The sequence below is a fragment of the Schistocerca serialis genome, chromosome 6 (genome assembly GCF_023864345.2).
Source record: "Schistocerca serialis cubense isolate TAMUIC-IGC-003099 chromosome 6, iqSchSeri2.2, whole genome shotgun sequence".
Classification (NCBI taxonomy): Eukaryota; Metazoa; Arthropoda; class Insecta; order Orthoptera; family Acrididae; genus Schistocerca; species Schistocerca serialis.
The window spans coordinates 502,687,146-502,709,322 of NC_064643.1; the positions used below are offsets into that span (position 1 = coordinate 502,687,146).

Consider the following 22,177-nt stretch of genomic DNA (forward strand, 5'->3'; position numbering starts at 1 on the left):
TCATCGGTCAGCTTGTCAATGAAAACGCAGGTTGCTTGCTGGGAGTTGCATCGCACAGGGACTGAAATGACGACAGTAATAGGTGGCGGACACTCCCCCTGCCGCCTTGAGTTGTCAAACTGTTTAAAACGAATCGAAGATATCTTGAATTACACATATTTGGCGTTTGTTAGCTGTGTAGGGGCGATTTCAAAATGAAAACAGTTACGGAAGAAATTATTTAGATTTAATCTCGAAATGTTAAACTTGTTTGATCAATTTCATTTCATCTAAATTCATTTCATTACCTATGTTTAACTTTTTCAGTTATTCAATTGTGATGTAAGGAGTGACGTGTCTAGTCTATATGCCTATTTGTCCTCCTGTTTTTACCGTGTTTATGTGTCGCTTAAATTTTTAATCAAGCAAGAGCCAAGAGCAGCTGTTTCAGGAGACAAGGTGACGTGTGCAGTGAGTATCCGGAAAGCGTTACCAACAGTCTCCAAGATGAAATGATATTACAATTAGTGTTGGCCACTGAGTGGATCCTGCCACAAGCGCCGTAATGTTTAGCACAGCAGACTGTTTTAATAATTACATGTCAATAGTTCACGTATGAATCTGCAGCGATATGCATCAGCTGACAGATATCGCGTAGATATTCCATCCTATTCCCACCTGGGTAACTGCTTCTTGTACTTCGGATCCTCTCTACCTTAATGTAACTGAAAAGCTCATTATTTCAGTCGCTTGTCGCTTGCAAAGCACAATACAGGACTCTCCCTTTCATACGCATTTGACCATGCTCGTAGCGTGAAGTAAAACACAATACACCACTGTACCCTGATGGCTACGCCGTTCATTATCACACCTGTAACGAACACATCGTTCCAGAGCAGTGACTGGCTGCCTTCTCTGTGCTCAGTAGCGCCACACCATAACATCACCGTGATGGCTTGTTAGCTGCCCGCCAGTCACAGTGTGCAACTGCAGTATCTTCTGTCGCTCTGTGCACCAATAGAAACCGTCCGCCCTCCAGGTAGGCGATGTTCGCGACATCTTCACCATGCCCCACACTGATCACTGTGACTGTAGAGCCTGCCCACCTCTGCGGCACAGCACGTTGTAGACTGGAACTTTTTTTTCATTTACTTTATTTACTCAGCCAACCGAGTAGCATCTCGATTTAGCCATCAGCAGCACTTAGTAACAGTGTACTGGGAACTGAATAAAAGAATACAGAAATGCATAGTTACAAGCGGAGAAAGCTCGACCCATCACGTCTGTGTCCACTATATTTTTGCAACAATTAGATTAAAAGGTAGTCAAAATTGTGCTGAGTTACAGTTCACACCATTCCTGAAATATCTTCGGAAGTAAGAGAGAAAAGTAGAATATGTACACCATTAAAACCTACAGATTGTGCCCAGTACTTTTAAGGAACCTAAAAATCACTTTATAAAGGCGAATGTCTTTCGTAAATAAAGGAGAAGTAGCTGACTGAGGAGAATGGTATCCCATACTCAACGTTGTCTTCAGAAAGTCCAACTGTTCGCAGTCAGATCTGGGACACACAAACAAGATGTGCTTGACATCAGCTTCGACTCAGGATCAAACTCACAAGTTCGCGAAGCGTAAACGTTTATCCAAAGTAGATTTAGAGGAAAAGAGGCGTGATTGAAGAGAAGTCGTATGATAGTGGAAGTCGTAGGGCTGTTCAAATGTGTCCTCATGAACCACTTCTGTGAAGAAACCCGCGACTGGAGAACTGGGTAATAACCGCCGTTCCTTTGCTGTGAAACGTTCCGCATCTCTTGCCATTGCCGGCCGCTGTGGCCGAGTGGTTCTAAGCGCTTCAGTCCGGAACCTCGCCGCTGCTGCGGTCGCAGGTTCGAATCCTGCCTCGGGCATGGATGTGTGTGATGTCCTTAGGCTAGTTAGGTTTATGTAGTTCTAAGTCTAGGGGACTGATGACCTCAGATGTTAATTCCCATAGTGCTCAGAGCCATTTGAACCATTTTTCTCTTGCCACTGTTGGTTTTCGTGACCCTCGACCTCACATAAGCCTGTCTAAGGTAATTTCAGATAGACTGGAACTTCCGTCTCGGTTGCTGGCCACGTACCAACTCTGGTCTGCTTCAGCTGTGGCCCGCGACGACAAATTGGGCCCGTCATGCTGCACCCAAAGCAAGTCCAGAAAGTGCCCCATAGCAGCACCGGCAGCGCCCCACGACTCACCATCTGCTGACCACTGCAGCCTTCAGAGTGGCTGAAGTTGAAGGCGGCGCATCTCCCAGCCATGCGAACTGATATATCTGTTGTCCGGTCTCCCAATACGAACAGCCTAGGCCGCCGCGCCAATCCTTGGCTCAGACGACGCACAACAAGACTCCCCGCCGCTTGCGCCGCTGCGGTGTCGCTGACCTCCAGATGATGTTGTCAGTGCCACTCTGTGCAAGCTGACTGACGTCAGACCTGTCACGGCTCCCCAGATAGGCTCCAAGCGCCGCAGCCGCGACCCAGACGCCGTCAAGCGCTCCCTCTGGTCAAACTACGAGCGTCCGAGCAGCGCTGACGCGGCTGGCTTGACGGGTAGTAAGGAAACCGTGCTGCGAACATCAGTTTCACAACACACTAGAGACGTTTCTTTTTTTTTTAAAAAAAAAAAAAGTTGAATAACAAGCATACTATTTTTGTTCTACTGATTTTTGTTTATTTCAAACTACACTCATGCTCATAAATTAAGGATAATTTCAGAATGTGGTGCAACACAACGTGGCACTACACAAAACTGCTGCTAATAGCATAGGCACATAGGAAACAAACACAACACAATCTGTAGGTCCACAGTATTGGTGATAAGTTGAGAAATCCGTCCCGAAACACATGTGCTACAAAACGCAACTGTTTCCTGCACATGTACCCTGACATCAATACGGGATATGATCACCATGCACACGTACACAGGCCGCGCAACGGGTTGGCATACTCTGGATCAGGTGTTCGAGCAGCTGCTGGGGTATAGCCTCCCATTCTTGCGCCAGTGCCTATCGGAGCTCCTGAAGTGCCCTAGGGGTTTTAAGATGTGCAGCGATACGTCGACCGTGAGCATCCCAGACGTGCTCGATGGGGTTTAGGTCTGGAGAACAGGCGGGCCACTCAATTCGCCTGATATCTTCTATTTCAAGGTACTCCTACACGATGGCAGCTCGGTGGGGCCTTGCGTTATCATTCATCAGGAGGAACGTGGGACCCACTGCACCCCTGAAAAGGCGGACATACTGGTGCAAAATGACGTCCCGATACACCTGACCTGTTACAGTTTCTCTGTCAAGGACATGCAGGGGTGTACGTGCACCAATCATAATCCTACCCCACACCATCAAACCACGACCTCCAAACAGGACCCTTTCAAGGACATTAATGGGTTGGTATCTGGTTCCTGGTTCACGCCAGATGAAAAACCGTCGAGAATCACTGTTCAGACTATACCTGGACTCGTCCGTGAACATAAGCTGGGACCACTGTTCTAATGATCATGTACTGTTTTCTTGACACCATGCTTTACGGGATCTCCTGTGACCAGGGGTCAGTGTAATGCACCTTGCTGGTCCGCGGGCGAATAAACAGTGTCTGTTCAGTAGTCTGTAGACTGTGTGTCTGGAGACAACTGTTCCATTGGCTGCAGTAAAATCCCGGGCAAGGCTACCTGCAGTACTCCGTGGCCGTCTGCGGGCACTGATGGTGAGATATCGGTCTTCTCGTGTTGTTGTAAGCTGTGGACGTCCCATACTGTAGCGCCTGGACATGTTTCCTGTCTTCTGGAAACATTGCCATAATCTTGAAGTCACACTTTGTGGCAGACGTAGGGCCCGTGCTACGACCTGCTGTGTTTGACCAGACTCGCCCTAGTATTCTACCCCTCATAACGTGATCAATATGTGTTCTTTGAGCCATTTTCAGCACACAGTCACCATCAGCACGTCAGAAAACGTCTGCGCACTTACTCTCTGCACCGTACTCTTGACATGCACCAACGCACCTCTGCGTATGTGGACTGCTGCCAGCGCCACCGTGCGACGACTGCAGGTCAAATGCACCGCATGGTCATACCCTGAGGTGATTTAAACCCGCAAACCGCCCACCAGAGCGTTGTTTCACCAAGTATCAGCATTATCCTTAATTTATTGGCATGAGTGTAGTTTTTGGCTTATTGAATCATCTTCAGGAAACAACAGACAAGCGTCTCAAAGGGACACTAGTTCTTAAGTAACCAAATGTTATAAACAAAATTGCAATCTACCTGCATAGAGTTTTGTGCATCTGACTTGTTTCTTAACGTTGAAACTACACTTTACACAATGGACAATATTAAGCACAGTAAATACTTAAACTGTACAGTGTTACAGGTTAAGTGGCTCTAATACCAAAGTCCTGACATTGGCTGAGATATTGTTAAACTTTATTTATGTTGAGCAACGAACATGTTTTTTTTTTTACACTGTATATCAAACTTTAGTCAGTGTATAATATTATACACAGTAATTAAAATATATAATCTTACAATATTACAGGTTATAAAGCTATGATGCCATAGTTTGTGAGGGCCTGACATTGACTGAGAAACTGTCAAACTGAGCACTCTCTATTTATGTTGTGCAACAAGCCTGTTTTTTAACAGTGTAAAATAAAATTTAGGCAATGGATAATACACAGCAAATAAAATAAACAAACCTACAGTACTGCAGATTATGTGGTGTGCTGGAAGGACACGATACCAAGTCCACACAGAAGTACTATATATAGCCCAAAAGGAAGAAAACTAAGCCTGTTAAAAGCATTTGAAGTAAACAAACAATTAGCTCAAAACCCTAGGTGGCTCAAAATCCTCAGGTGGCTCTAAATGATCAGTTACAGCTGAGCACTTTCCCACTTTTAAGCTTCACATGATGCAGTCAACCAGCCAAATACCCATAACCCACCACAGTGGCACATACTGCTACACAAACTTAAAACATAACAGAAGTTCCTATTCCTTATCTTGCTTACCCTACAAATGTGAACAATATAGCATGTAATAGTGTTATGTGTATTTTAACCATGTACTGTGTTTAATAATGCCCTTTGCATAGCTTGTAATTTACAGTGTAAAACATGTTTGCTGCATAAGCTACTAGTGATCAGTTACACACTTCTCAACCAACGTCACGGCCTCCCTAACTATTGCATCATAACTATATAACCTGTAATACTGTAAGATTGTATATTTTAATTACTATGTATAATATTACCCATTGCCTAAAGTTTAATTTACAACGTTAAAAAACATGTTCGTTGCACATCATAAAAGAAGAGTGTTTAGTTTAACAGTCTCTCAGTCAATGGACCTCAGCTACTGGACCTCACAGACTTAAGCATTATAACCATTTAACCTGTAACATTGTGTAGTTTAATAATTTATTGTGCTTAATATTGTCCACTATGTAAAGTGTAATTTCAACGTTAAGAAACAATTTTGATGGACAACACTTTATGAAAATGGATTGTATCTTCGCTTATAATGTTTGGACACCTAAGTACTAGTGCCCCTTTCGGACGCCAGTCAGTTGTTTCCTGAAGATGGCTCAATAAGCAGAAAATTAGTTTGAAATAAACATAGACCAGTGGAACAAAAGCATTGTACTTGTTATTCAATCTTAAATATGGAACTATTTTACCAAGAAGTAACGCGAGAATCCATAAGGAAGACATATCTTTAGCAAAACGTCTACGGGTCAGATGACCCATCAGTCTTCAAGAACGGAGTGTCATTCCCAGGCAACAGGAGTATCCAGAATTACACTCATGGAAGTTGTTTAACGAAAACTTCATTAGCAAACATAAACTCTAGTACAGTTAAACATCGTCAGTATTGTGAGAATCGGATTCGTGAACCTGGAATACTCGAGAAAACGAAACTAGTATAGTGAACCAGAATTTTATTTGGCACCGTATTATCAGAGAGCAACAGCATAAGGTAAGCTGTAAGATAAAAATAAAACAAAAATGATTCCTCCACAACAGGTTATTTAACGGTGGTACAAATGGTGTCAGACAACCAGTCACCTGATTAGGGGAACCAAAGTAAACCTAAATTTGACTGTTTGACTTTGACTTTAGTTCTCTTATTCTTGAAAACGACTTCATCGCCTTAACCAAAGTGCCGCCTCACATGGAACGTAATTCCGTAATTAACAATACGATCAAACACAAAATTTGGCTTTTCTCTCTGTTGGTCGTCGAAATCATGCCCGTGGGTCATTTTAATCTCGCCTTAGAAAACGGTTTCCAAGCTTTTCCTCTGATAGAAACCCGGTACTCTAAGGGAACACTTCGTTTACTCTGCAGGTTAATAAAATTGTAGAAAATGAGATAAATTTGTTTTATCCGCTGATTACTTCAATTTTAAATCATAACTAATAACGCAAAAATAAGAAGAAATGTCAAAAAGCCATGTCATTAATAGTTTTTCTGTGGAGCAGTTATTCAGTTCCACGGAACACAGATGTTCCACGAAACACAGTTAGGAAAACCCTACTCTAGGCCACTCTGAAACGTTAAAACACCGAACGAGGTGGCGCAGTGGTTAGACACTGGACTCGCATTCGGGAGGACGACGGTTCAATCCCGCGTCCGGCCATCCTGATTTAGGTTTTCCGTGATTTCCCTAAATCGCTCCAGGCAAATGCCGGGATGGTTCCTTTGAAAGGGCACGGCCGACTTCCTTCCCTAATCCGATGAGACCGATGACCTCGCTGTCTGGTCTCCTTCCCCAAAACAACCCAAACCTTAAAACTTACGAAAACTTCACTGGAAGCGCCTGTATTCTCTTTCCGACGGTACACACAGACGTTGAACACTGCAGCATACGGAAGAGAGGAGAGTTCTCGGTCTGGAAAGTTGCACAAGGACTAGACCATGCCGTGCTCATAGGTAGTAAACCCGTATGTTTATTACGACTAACTCTTTCCCTAAGAACACAGGGACATTAATTCACGAGAAGTATCTCGTGTATTATCTGATTAGCGCTTCCGCTAGTTTCATATTTTAATTGGAAGGAATGCGTGCCGAGACGGTATCAAGGCAGGAGAGATACCAGCAGAACAGTAGAGTGCATTAAGCTGGAGGCTCTGAGTGCTGGGGCAGTTCAGTGGGCTGCGTCTGGTAGCTGCTATTTTCCGGAACCATCACTCCTGCTGAGTGCGTTTGCACCGCTACAGCAGAGTAGTGAGTGTACTGAACCAGTGTATGATGCGCGGCTACAGCTGTCTTTGCCGACAGCAAGACAAGCTGAACATGTCACATCTGTTGCAACTGCAGTCTTATACGAACGATTACGATGAAGCTTTATCTAGTCGTTCGAGCCGTCTTACTGCTTACAGCGTACATGCTCTTCCAGGACGATGCCCGAGTTGTATCTCTGGAATGGAGGAGTTTGTTTTAAATTTGTTACAATGAGCTGTGAAGGCTGTGAAGATGGATTATTGCGCAACACTGAAGCAAATCGTTTACGTAGTAACTGAAAACGAAACTACCTAAAATAGTGTCCAGGGCCATTCCGATACGTTTTTAGATCGAATTACACTTCGAAAACACCATGTCCTTTCGCATTATCTCTTTCTCTTCGTTTTTGCCTCTAGAGTGACGTAAATTCGCATCAGCGTATCTTCTGGTCTTTGTTACTGTACAGTATTCTCCCATTCTCATACTTTGCAACCTTCTTCGCTCTTCTCTCCAAGCTGATTTTTGCCCTGGGTCTAATTCTGTTCCGGGAATAGATGACAACGTGAATTTTCGACTTCAAAATCGCACGATTGTAAATCTCTGTTTCCTGTGTTCCCATTTTCTCAACAGATCTTTCTACCTCTTCGACGTAGCATATTTTGGCTCTCGTGTTACCTGTTGTGTCAGCATCCCCTGATCCAGTCCAAGCACGTGTCCAGAACTCTGCAGTTCATGCTTAAAGTGCCTGGCAGGGGAGCTCTGATTTCTCTTATTTCATTACCTTGACGGTTTCTCCCTGTGCATGTTGGCGACAGTAAAATATTTTCACATTCAGAGGAAAAAGTTAGTGACTGACATTTCATGGAAAGATTTCGCGGAAAGAAAAACGCCTTTGTTTTAATGATTGCCAATTCGCTTATCAGAACCGTGACAATATCTTACCTTTTTCGCGGTAGTAAAAACCGAGCTGCCATTCTCTGGACTTTTCTGACGTCCTACGTCAATCCTACCTGCAATGCACTCCGTCTTCTGGCCACAAGTGGCCCATCAGGACCATCCGACCGCCGTAGTATCCTCAGCTGAAGATGCGGATAGGAGGGACGTATGGTCAGCACACCGCTCTCCCGGTCGTTATGATGGTTTTCTTTGATCAGAGCCGCTACTATTTGGTCGAGTTGCTCCTCAATTGGCATCACGAGGCTGAGTGCACCCCGAAAAATGGCAACAGCGCATGGCGGCCCGGATGGTCGCCCATCCAATTCCCGACCTCGCCCGACAGCGCTTAACTTCGGTGATCTGACGGGAACCGGTGTATCCACTGCAGCAAGGCCGTTGCCCCATCCTACCTGCAAGGTTCTCCTTTTTTAATAAGTTCTTTTCGTCCTCGTGTAAATGACGTCATACTGCTCTTTATTCAACGACAACTCTCATTTTCGCAGCACATACTTGTAGATATCTTGTCTAATAATTTTAAGTGGTTTTGATCTGATGACGACTTTAATATACGGTAAATAACAGCATCATTTGCAAACACCGTAAGCGGACTACTCAGATTGTCTCCTAAAACATCTGTGTGCGATTAGGAGCAGCAGAAGACTTATAACACTTCGTTGGGGAACTCAGCCCGTTATCTCTTCAGTTTTACTCCATTTTACGTCTTTTACCTCGTACCTCGAGATTTCCTGATGCTGTCCGAAATACTCTCTGTATTGGTGCAGAGTCCTTGGTTCGTTCGTCTTCTATATTGACCGTCACTTTTTCTTCGAGATCCCAGTATCTAAGAATCTTTCGTTCCGCAATTCTGGCTTTTCGAGTAATCTTGATAAGTGCAGGCTGTATGTAAGGCTTTCAACTCCATATACTGTAAATACAAATACTCATATTTTATTCGGTAGCACTTTTTTTTTTTTTTTGGTTTGTTGTCCGCAGTTTCACAGCTCATAGAACAAGTCTGTGTGGTAAACCATTAATCTACTACACATCAATAACCAACATATGAAATCAATATTACCAAAAACCAATTCAAAATTTTGAAAAATTTTTGAAACAGAAGCTATACCCAGCCAACAGAAATTTCCATTTCCGAGATAAGTAAAATTGTTAAGGCATTAAAGAAACTCAGTTCTTTCGGACGTATCACGTGTTCCATGGTAGAAGACCTTCTTCCATTTCAAGTTACAAGATGGTGCACGATCATCCTCACGTTATATTACTACTATTAAGAATATACTGAACTTTACTCACAACAAAACTCTTGTAACTGAAGAACTAACAGTATCCTCCAAATAGCTTCAATGTATTATGCAGCGCTTAAATATGTGGAATTCGTAATATATACACTACTGGCCATTAAAATTGCTACACCACCAAGATGACGTGCTTCAGACGCGAAATTTAATCGACAGGAAGAAGATGCTGTGATATGTTAATGATTACCTTTTCAGAGCATTCACGCAAGGTTAGCGGCGGTGGCGACACCTACACCGTGCTGACATGAGGAACGTTTCCAACCGATTTCTCATACACAAACAACAGTTGACCGGCGTTGCCTGGTGAAACGTTGTTGTGATGCCTCATGTAATGAGGAGAAATGCGTATCATCACGTTTCCGACTTTGATAAAGGTCGGATTGTAGCCTATCGCGATTGCGGTTTATCGTATCGCGACATTGCTGCTCGCGTTGGTCGAGATCCAATGACTGTTAGCAGAATATGGAATCGGTGGGTTCAGGAGGGTAATACGGAACGCCGTGCTGGATCCCAACGGTCTCGTATCGCTATCAGTCGAGATGACAGGCATCTTACCGTGTAGCCACGTCTCGATCCCTGAGTAAACAAATGGGGACATTTTACAAGACAACAACCATCTACACGAACATTTCGACGACGTTTGCAGCAGCATGGACTATCAGCTCGGAGACCATGGCTGCGGTTATCCTTGACGCTGGTTCACAGACAGGAGCGCCTGCGATGGTGTACTCAACGACGAACCTGGGTGCACGAGTGGCAAAACGTCATTTTTTCGGATGAATCCAGGTTCTGTTTACAGCATCATGATGGTCGCATCCGTGTTTGGCGACATAGCGGTGAACGCACATTGGAAGCGTGTATTCGTCATCGCCACACTGGCGTATCAACCGGCGTGATGGTATGGGGTGCCATTGGTTACACGTCTCGGTCACCTCTTGTTCGCATTGACGGCACTTTGAACCGTGGAAGTTTCATTTCAGATGTGCTACGACCCGTGGCTCTGCCCTTCATTCGATCCCTGCGAAACCCTACATTTCAGCAGGATAATGCATGACCGCATGTTGCAGATCCTGAATGGGGGCTTTTTGGATACCGAAAATGTTCGACTCCTGCCCTGGCCAGCACATTCTCCAGATCTCTCACCAATTGAAAACGTCTGGTCAATGGTGGCCGAGCAAGTGGGTCGTCACAATACGCCAGTCACTACTCTTGATGAACTGTGGTATCGTGTTAAAGCTCCATGGGCAGCTGTACCTGTACACTCTATCCAAGCTCTGTTTGACTCAATGCCCAGGCGTATCAGGGCCGTTATTATGGCCAGAGGTGGTTGTTTTGGGTACTGATTTCTCAGAATCTATGCACTCATATTGCGTGAAAATGTAATCACATGTCAGTTCTAGTATAACATACTTGTCCAATGAATACCCGTTTACCATCTGCATTTCTTCTTGGTGTAGCAATTGTAATGGCTAGTATTTCACAATACAAACGCTGCACAAAACACAACATCATGTCCCACAACAGCAAAAACAGCGGAAAATGACGGAAACTGAGTATGACTGTTTTAAGGGTGCATTCCTTCATTTGCTTACAAAGCAGTCACTAGATTGAAACAGCGTCCAGAAAACATCGCTACACTATCCTACAGGTACAACGATCTCCTCTACTTGACGTCAAGGAACCTGCCTTTAATATGACGTAATAATATTCATCACCTTAAGATGGTCGCTTGACCGAAACCTGTTGTCGATAAATGAATACACATTACAGCAGCTTCTCGTAGATTCGTGATTCCGTACTTTAGGCACTGACTGGTTGCATATGATGCGTTCGAATGTAGGTCGGCGAGTCCTTGGCCGGCGTCCTGCGCAACCGCCCATCAGTGGCGCTGTCGGCGGCCCGCGGCACGCCGTACGGCTTCTTCCGCAGGCAACGCCGTTGCTGGCTTCATTAGCGACGCCTGGGCGCTGTTTACGGGCGCCCTCGCCCGCGCCAAGCACCCTCCGCCACCGACCGCGGTAATTAGGCCAAAGCCCGGGAGGTGTACAAAGCCCGCAGCCGCCACTCCACAACTACCACTCACTCCCCCGCCTCGCCCACTGTTCCGATCGTGCTGCGCACATAACTTCCCCTCCCCCCTCCCCGCCCCACCCCCTCCCACTTTTCCCCCTTCCACTCCTTACTCCACGTTCCTCCCCCTCCGTCTCCTTTATATTCCACAAAGTCGCTAGTAAGTGCCTGTTGCGCGGCGTTAATTAATCCCGTTCGTGACGACAGCAGTTTCGGCGAACAGCAGTCCTGTCTCGACAAGTCGGCTGCACCGGCAGCAGCGGCACTCACCACCCAACCCTCGACGGGCCGTCTGCCCGGGCCCTTCCGCAACACAAATCTCTCGCCACCTACAAACCGGTCGACAGGGAGACGGAGAAAAGGTTGCACCGCGCGGGGAAAGGGAAATTTGCATTTACAAGATACGCGGGGCCTTTCCGGAGACAGTAACGTCGGCGACTACATTTAAAAAAAAAGAAAGAGAGAGAGGAAAAGAAAAAGGAAGCACTGGGCCGCTGTAAAAGGTATACGCGGGAGGCATTTAAAGTATTGTAGGTATAGGTTCAGACAAAATATTTGTTTGCTGCTGCGGCGGCCGTATCTCAGCTGTCATCTCCGATAGCGAGCGCTGCCGCCCCCGCCGCCTCTCCCCTCCCCCCACGCCTCCTCTCCCCTCCCTCGTCTGTCCGAAGCCTGTCTCTTGTGGGCCACGGAATATTTGGTAGGCCGACATACATCAGCCTCTTGTCTGCCGCCGACCCACCTGTAAAAAGTGGCACCTTTTTTGTGCGGCTTATCCCTACTCCTGCTTCGCCTCCTCCGCCTCCTCCCGCGCTTCACACTCTCTATTTATGTGTACAGCTAACGAGGGAGGGAGGGGGTAGCGTCGTAGCGATGCGCCGGTCATCCTTACCATTAGTCACTCAGTCGGGCGCAACCCGAGCGCGTTCCTGCATAGTTAAATCGCTTACTGCGCCTCTCTTCTCTTTTTCCCCCCTATACCTTTTTTTTAAATTCCTGTTTTCCTTACAGCCACATCGTCTCTCGGAATGAATATATACGCGTTGATGAATATACGATAAAGGTTGGAAGGTATACTGTGTCGGTGTCACACGGTAAGTATGTTACCTACAGAGCTGAGAATCTTCAACTAACTCATCTACACTTACCCGTCCTTAGACAATCACTTCGTTTACATGCGACACGGCTCGCGGAAGACGAAAAATCGCATTTCAGAAACAGATTTTCGCTCTCGTGTTGGCGTGCTGGACCCGAGCCCATTTTGGCAGCTCCGTGGAAGATCAGTTTCTCAAGCGTCATTTGTTTTAAACGAATGGTGTCTGTAAACCAGCTGTTCTGTTTTCGTCAACACTGTGAATTTGAAATTATCAGTAATTTCATAATTTTTTAACAGACAGGCAGTAAGATTTTCTTACACAAGAGGCAGTCGAATGAGAACGAGGAAGTTGGAAAAAATTAATGAACTGTTTATTATTTCAAAAGAAATCACCATAACTGTTAATACCTTTATCCACGAAGAGACAAGACAGTCAAGTAGCAAATGAAGCGGCTTTTCGATAAAGACACACTGGCGTGCACAGATTTAGTGAATGTTTGATCGCTAAGCACTAACTGTGTACGAGAGCATTGGCCACTAATGGGGAGAATGAGCATAGCAGGCCGGCCGGTGTGGCCGTGCAGTTCTAGGCGCTTCAGTCTGGAACCGCGTGATCACTATGGTGACCTAACAACCGAATCACGATTTAAATACTGTGGAGTGTTTGCGTAGATCGAAAATCTATTGCGGGAGCCCAAATCCGCATTTCCAGAATCTATATATGAGTGTTTACATGATCAATAAGAAGCGATAATGGGATATTGGCTAACAGAAAACCGTAGCGGTCGCGCGGTTCCAGACTGTAGCGCCTAGAACCGCTCGGCCACATCGGCCGGCGTTTACTCCTTTTCCTAGAGGTTGACGAGCATCGCTGGCCGACCTTAAATACTCCTATATCTTGCCAGTGGGTTATATACTACAGAAATATGTTGTTTATTCAAGACTTTTTCTATGCAGTCAGTGAAATATTTAACCTTACATTTCACAAACGACTCTATACTGATGTGACATCTTTGTGACTATCTGATGTCCTTCGTATGTTATAAGTCGAGGGAGAGCGTCCACTCTTATTGCGCGAGAAATTGTACTCGTCTTTGACATAGAACATCCCGTCACTTGAAGTTAATAATCCGGAACATTTTAATATAACTGTAACATCACTGGCCGAGGAACAATTAAATTTTATTATTCTAAATTTGTATGCGAGCGATGACTTGCGAGGGCGTTGTTATCGTCAGTAAAACTTCCAGGCTTATTACCCACGTAGTTATGCTTTTTTGAGACCAATGCTTTGATCATTTTTGATAGTGCCCTCATCGATGCGGTATTTTTGGTGATGGCAGCAATTTTCCGTTCTGGTAGTGATAACACTTTTCTGTTTTCACCGTACGATATACACTAACCATTCACTCTTGCAATATTTAGTTAATAAGGTAAAGCAACAGCAGATGTGAGATGACTTATTCTGATATTCCACCAAAAGTACTGTAAAATGTCTTAAATCTACACTAAATGAAACCTTCCCAATACGAGTATTGTCCGCCCCCGGGAGCTGAATGGTCAGCGTGACAGTTTGTCAATCCTCTGGGCCCGGGTTCGATTCCCGACTGGGTCGGGAAATTTTCTCCACCCAGGGACTGGGTGTTGTGCTGACCTCATCATCATATTATCATCCTCATCGACTACAGGTCGCCGAAGTGGTGTCAAATTGAAAGACCTGCTATCGGCGAACGATCTGCCCGACGGGGAGGTCCTAGCCATACGATTAAATAGATAAATACAAGTATAGTCCTGTAATACTTTCTTGTGTACACCACGCTGCTTTTGCTTCTAATGTTGTCTGCCAACTAATTCTATTAAGTTGGAAGTATGCAATCGATTCTAATGATACCTGCTCCCGTATTTCGTATGGTCGTATTTCGTTTACCAGACATCGGTGTGGGAACGTAATGAAGGCATTCCTGAATTCGAGAAACATGGTGTCTACACTATCTGCAGCTATCTGGTCCTCGTGTCCGAACAGCAGGCTAAGTTACAAGGGATCGTTGCTTGCCGAAACCGCGATGATTCCAGCAGCGGCGTTAATCTGTCTTCATAGAAGCCATTATACGTAAACATAAAATATGCTTCATAATTTTGCAAACAAACTGACGACGTAGAATCATGGATTTAGCTGTGTTGGGGTGATACACATATAGATAACCATGGATTCAACTGCGTTTGGATGAAACACGTATAGATAACCATGGAGTCAGAAGCGTTGGGGTGATACAGATAATCATAAAAATAGCTGTACCACATCGGAGTGATATCTGTCGAGAGGCCATACCGACGTATGATATCTGGAGGGGGCACTCGATTATGTGGTATTTACAGGGGCAACAGTCCGGATGATTGATCTGGCCTTGTAACATTAGCCACCATGGCCTTACTATATTGGTACTGCTACCAGCCGAAAGTAGCGGAAACTTAAGTCGTATATTTCATGAGGGCATGTAGCTTTACTGGCCAATGAGATTGCTACAGGGGTAACACTGGTTCCAGTCCGATCACCGAAGTTAAGCGCTGTCTGGCTTGGATAGCACTTGGATGGGTCACTGTCAGGGTCTGCCAAGTGCTGTTGGCACCTAGGGTGCGCTCAGCCCTTGTGAGGCCAATTGAGGAGCTGCTAGGCTGAGGAACAGCCGCACCAGTCACGAGAACTGACAACAGCCGAGAGAGCGGTGTGCTATTCACATGCTCCTCCATATCCACATCTGATGACGCCTAAGGCTGAGGATGACATGGCGGCCGGTCGGTACTGTGCGCCTTCAAGGCCTGTTCGGACGGTGGTTTGTTTGTATATAGCTCTACTATATGGATAAACAATGACGGAATTCACTTGGATAAAATCTTGCAGAGGTAAGATTATCTCCCATTCAGATATCCAGGCGTGGTATACAAAGGAAGATTTATCGTCAGAAAAACAGTTTTGAGGGGTACCAGTGACATTTTAGTTCTGTTAGAAACTGCAAAGAACTTGGAAGAGCAGTTAACACGAATGGATTAAGCATTTAAAAGACGTTGTAAGATGAACATAATCAAAACTAAAACACAGGTTGCATGGGGGCTTAATTGAATAAAATGCAAATATTTTTAGTTTTTCGTACCTGTATGTCCGATTACGCTGTGTCTCGTAAACGGTTGCTCCTGACTAGTATTTGTACGCAATCTGACTGCATAGAACAACAACAAAGAATAAAATGAAAGTTTCCGTTAATACAATTAATTAATTAAGTCCCCAGCAACTATAAAACCAACGCAACAACAAGCACAAGAGTAACTGTTCTGTGTGTGGAAGTGTGATTCAACGTACACATCTGGCACGGTTCTTCTTCAATAAGACAAGAAATTTCAAATACCATTTATACTGACGTGATAAAAAAAAACTAGAAATACTATAATTGCGCAAGAAAACCAGAATTACACTCTAATACAAGAACACAAGCCAGATGCTTTGTTGACTGAACCTGTAATGACGCATTATTCAGGACATTGAAATAATGAGAAAAAAAAGAAAAGGAGTTTGTTACCTCATTTATATTGATGAAAATCACTCTAATCCTTACAATATCTCCACAGCGACTCGCTACTACCACATCTCAACAAGAACTGCCTACTGCCACATCTCGACAAGCACTCTTCACTACGACATCTCAGCACTGACTACTACGAGTTCTCAACAAGCACTGCCCTCCGCTACTTCTCAATAATCACTGCCAGTGGAGGCGGCGAAACAAAACTCTCTGGCGCTGTGGCTCAGTGTAGCCACCTTTCATATGCCCTTCCTCCACGGGCTAGAATTTGATGGTATTTTTGCCAGCATTGGTGGTGAAAATACCACCAAATTCGTCCACAAAAATACAGACAAAAGTAAAAGATAATATTAATACGTAAATATCACATAATTAGATAAAATTTTGGCTTTGCACTGACCTTTCAATAACCTAATATATAAAATACAGTAGGCAATACAAATTCTTTCATACATGTGGCTTTACATAATAGTTTACACAATACACAAAAAATCAGTTTATACAAATGTTCACATAAAATACTTTTAATTATTAAAAAAAAAAAAAAACAAATAGTTGATAGTTCCAGCAGTAGCACCCAGCAATGGTCAACAGGTTCAAAAACCAACAAGTGACATCATTTTAATAAAAGCAGTTCCATCTGTGGCACCCAGTAATGTTGAACAGGTGCAGACAGCAAGAAGCAACATCATTTCAGTAGAAGCAGTCCATCAGTGGCACCCAGCAAAGTTGAGCAGGTGCAGACAGCAACAAGTGACATTATCTCAGTAGAAGCAGTCCATCAGTGGCACCCAGCAATGTTGACAGGTGCAGACACCAAGAAGTCATTATTTCAGTACAAGCAGTCCATCAGTGGTACCCAGCAATGTTGAACAGGTACACACAGCAACAAGTGACATCATTCAGCAGAAGCAGTTCCATTAGTGGCACCCAGTAATGTTGAGCAGGTGCAGACAGCAACAAGTGACATTATCTCAGTAGAAGCAGTCCATCAGTGGCACCCAGCAATGTTGAACAGGTGCAGACAGCAACAAGTGACATTATTTCAGTACAAGCAGTCCATCAGTGGCACCCAGCAATGTTGAGCAGGTGCAGACAGCAACAAGTGACATCACTCAGCAGAAACAGTTCCATTAGTGGCACCCAGTAATGTTGAGCAGGTGCAGACACCAACAAGTGACATTATCTCAGTAGAAGCAGTTCATCAGTGGCACCCAGTAATGTTGAGCAGGTGCAGACACCAACAAGTGACATCATTTTAGTAGAAGCAGTTCCATCTGTGGCACCCAGCAAAGTTGAGCAGGTGCAGACACCAATAAGTGACATCACTCAGCAGAAACAGTTCCATTAGTGGCACCCAGCATTGTTGAACAGGTGCAGACACCAACAAGTGACATCATTTCAGTAGAAGCAGTCCATCAGTGGCACCCAGTAATGTTGAGCAGGTGCAGACATCAACAAGTCATTATTTCAGTACAAGCAGTCCATCAGTGGCACCCAGCAGTGTTGAGCAGGTGCAGACAGCAACAAGTGACATCACTCAGCAGAAACAGTTCCATTAGTGGCACCCAGCATTGTTGAACAGGTGCAGACACCAACAAGTGACATCATTTCAGTAGAAGCAGTCCATCAGTGGCACCCAGTAATGTTGAGCAGGTGCAGACAGCAACAAGTGACATTATTTCAGTAGAAGCAGTTCATCAGGGGCACCCGGCAAAGTTGAGCAGGTGCAGACAGCAACAAGTGACATTATTTCAGTAGAAGCAGTTCCATTAGTGGCACCCAGTAATGTTGAGCAGGCGCAGACACCAACAAGTGACATTATTTCAGTAGAAGCAGTTCCATCTGTGGCACCCAGCAATGTTGAACAGGTCCAGAGAGCAGTCCATAATATTCACTATCACTGATCACACTGTTCATCAGAGTTTATAAGCAGAAATTAAACATGTACTAGTGGCACCAATCATGTAGAAAAAGTACAAGTAACAGTCCATAATATTCACTATCCTAATCACACAGTTCATCAGCAGAAATTAATCATTTCTAAGTGGCACCCATTATGTTGAAAAAGTGCAGGTAACAGTCCATAATAATCACCATCACTAATCAGACAGTTCAGGCATGAACAATAGTTTGAATGCACATACAAATGCGTTTACAAAATTATTCTCAATGCTCTTACACTAAACATACAAATTCTAATAAACACACAAATGATATCAGATAATTGTCATATTAACTATTACAAATACTCAAATATCAGTAAACCTATAATATTTATGGGTGTCAGTGCAAGCCACTACAAACAAATAAAATAATATTTAGGAGATAGGTGGGTAGGATTAGGAAAGGAAAACACACAAAACACACTCACTCATCTTTCATCCACATTAAGTACTACTGTGTAATTGAATAGTGTTAACTGTGTAAATGCAATTCTGTCAAAATTTGATGTTCATCATGTGTATCAAGTAGTAGTGGCAGCAATGTATAACAGTCAATAATAGTTAAGTCAATGTCATAGTCATCATGTCAAGACCAATGTTTGCCAAGCCAGATCAAAATGTACGGTTGCTGAACAACTGTCAGTGAGCCAAGATATGCAATTACTTCCTCTCTCCAAAAAAAAAAAAAAAAAAAAAAAAAAAAAATGTACTGCTTATTGATTTAACAAAGTGTGTGTAGACAATCTTCCTTCTACTTGAGTGTTCTAGTCTGCTATCTTCATCCTCCTTGTTCCATATAGACCAACAAAAAAAAAAAAAAAAATATGCACCTCACTTACTTCACCTCTTATCCACCAAAACTCCAATAATCATCAGCATCACATAATCTCAATACTTCAATAATACCTCTTACGTCGATACATATAAATCTTATCATCAATATCATTTACCTTACCTCTTGTCCACAAAAACTCCAATAATCATCAACTTCATATAATCTCGATACCTCAATAATACCTCTTGAATACGTCGATACATATAAACCTTATCGCCAATATCATTTCACTTCCATAACAACTCTTTCCTCTAGTCAGTCTCCTCGAACAAGTACAGATAAAATCCTAATGCAAACCTCATCATCCCATACAATCCGAAGACACACTGTCAACACACAACCTCCGTGTAATCCATCTGACCCAAATCTTCTACTCATTATAAATTATAGGATGGATTTTGGTTACCTTGTCCATCATTAAATAAAAGAAATGCATACATGACCTCTAACAGACTTAGTTCGAATAACTCTAAGTAATTAAGTCCGATTACGGAGTGTGAATGATCATAATATTTCACAGTGTGTACACCACTTCAAGAATTATGGCAAACAGAAGCAAACATGTGGAGTATTTCTTGTGTCAAGTGTCACTTCCTATTTCAATTGCTCACGAAAAATGCAGTGTAATAACTGTCAATGGTCTAAACCTAGTTTTGGTATGTCATGTCGTTAGCTTCCTTCCTATTAGCATAAATTTATACAGCTTCCATAAAACCTCCAGCTCATGTGGCTTCTATAAAGTTTCTTGTACTAATGTCGTTTATGTCGAATTATAGCAGTTCATTTTCCTATCTTAAAAATATAAGGCACTGAGCGTAAGCAAAACATGCAATAGCGAGTAAATATAACAATAGAGAACAGAATGTCAACAAGTGGATGCAGCACAATTCTTACAACGAGGCTCTGCCAAGCAAACAATCTATAATTAATACCATAGTGTGACCTAAACTCTATGTTTGTACACAGTACATCAGCATTTCTATATACCAAATTAAAGAGTAGTTATGACAACAAACAGAAATGTATAAATATGCAATCCATACGCATGCAGCAAACATATATCTTACGTAATAAACAGGTCATTGGCATCATATCGGCATAAGCAAATAAATGTTCATATGTCATCTTAATAAGTAAACATGAAGGCGCAAGCAGATAAATCACAAAGTATAACTTACATACATATCAGCACAACCAATCAGGTGACAATTATAATTTAAATAAATAAGCACAGCAGACACATAATAAAAAAATATGACATCAGTGAAAAAGCAGTGCAGCCAAGCGATGCATAATATACACAAGTTACAACCCTGTTCATTAATAAAACATTGACAAAAATCAGCAAATGTACGCAAGCACGTCGCTTCACAAGTAAATTCATAGAACATGAAATTAGCACAAAGTATGAATCACGTAATTGCGAGCAGCAAATTACGTCTAAAGTACGTACCTAAGTGGAAATATGTTACCTGAAAAATGAACTCAATTAATAGTTACCTTTTTGGTTTATTAGTTTCTTCTTCAAAATTACATTCTTCCTGAAAATTTCTCGATAGCAAGTCCTCTTAACGTTGGACACACACAGAATTTACCTGAAGTTCTTAAATATTTTATAGAACCGTATCCTGAAAAATACTGAACGTTAATAACATATTTCATCAAGTCACTATAGCTTTATACTGAATTTAGTCGGAGAAATTAGACTGTGTATTTGTTTACGGCTGTCAGTGCATTCGCACTGAGCGCTCGATCAGCTGTAGGCGCGTGACGTAGGAAGCAATTGTTTGCGGTCAACGCCTGCCTTGTGCGGCGCGCAGACTTGACTGTTGCTTTGAGTATATGCCGCCGCCAAAACACAGCGCGGTATCCTTGTACTCTCTGCGTGTTTACGTAAACTGTTGGTTTCTCGAAAGTATGTCATTCCACAAAAATTTTAACGTTTGATATATGATGTATTCCCTTAGAGCGTCGTGATTTAAGAGTTTCTACTTCAACAGTGTTATCATGAATAATTTTGCGAATTCTATATGGACCGTTATAAAGCAGAAAAAATTTGCGACACAAGCCTTTTTCTTTGTGAGACAAACGATGAGACTTAATTAACACCTTTTGGCCAACTGAAAAAGTTTTTAAACGACCAGGATGTTTAGCTGATTTCTCTCTTCTAGCAGCCGCAGATGCAATATTTTGCAGAGCCAGGTTCACAACTTCAGAATGCCGCAGCTTCCGTGTAGGGGGAAAAGGAACGATTTCAGAAATGCGATTTGTCGGTGCTTTGTTTTTTAATATCAGTATAGGCGGTAAAGAAGTTGAGTCATTAGAAAGTTCATTCAGAATGTTTTGAAAAATGTGAAGATACTGATCCCACGTTCTGTGATTCTGATGACAATAAAGACGACACAATTTATTGATTTCCTTCATCCATCTCTCTGAAGCATTAGATTGAGGGTGAAAAAGTGAAATGAAAATTGGTTTAATCTTACGACGCCGTAGAGTACGAAGCCAAATTTTAGAACGAAACTGTGATCCATTATCTGATATAACCTTATCAACATGACCCACTTCCTCAAGAAAATGTTTGATGAAAGCGTTAGATACTGAACGAGCTGTTGCTTTGCGTAAAGGTGTAAAACACACATATTTTGATGTCAATTCCACTGCTACGAAAATGTACGCAAAACCATTAGTAGAACGAACCACTGGACCGAACAAATCGACTGCAGCCATGTCCTTTAATTTCGCTGGAATGATAGGAAATAACGGTGCTCTGTGAGAAATAGTTGGCGGCTTAGCCTTTTGACATAATTTGCATTTGGCAAGAACAGATCGAATACGTTTTTCCATATTACTGAAGTAGCAATTTTCTCGTAATTTATGAAAGCATTTTCTGGGACCAAAGTGTGCATAACTTAAATGCGTGTACCAAATCAATTTATTGACCCACTCATCAGGAATACAAACTAACCAAACAGAGTTGTCGACCGATTTTCGTTTAAAAAGAATGTCATTGCGAACTAAATAATGCTGTCTAATCGCTACGCTTTCCTTTCTCCTCCACTTCTCCTTAATGTCCTTCCAGATTGGATCCTTATTTTACTCCTTAGCGATGTCCTGGAGCGAAGACGAAATAAAGTTCTCAAACGCAACACCTTGAATATACA

The 22,177-nt window shown here is 43.1% G+C and overlaps 1 pseudogene; it reads right to left on the reverse strand.

Moving 5' to 3' along the window:
* Nucleotides 1–8,461: 8,461 nt before the first annotated feature.
* LOC126485317 (5S ribosomal RNA) lies at nt 8,462–8,579 on the reverse strand (annotated as a pseudogene).
* Nucleotides 8,580–22,177: the final 13,598 nt, after the last annotated feature.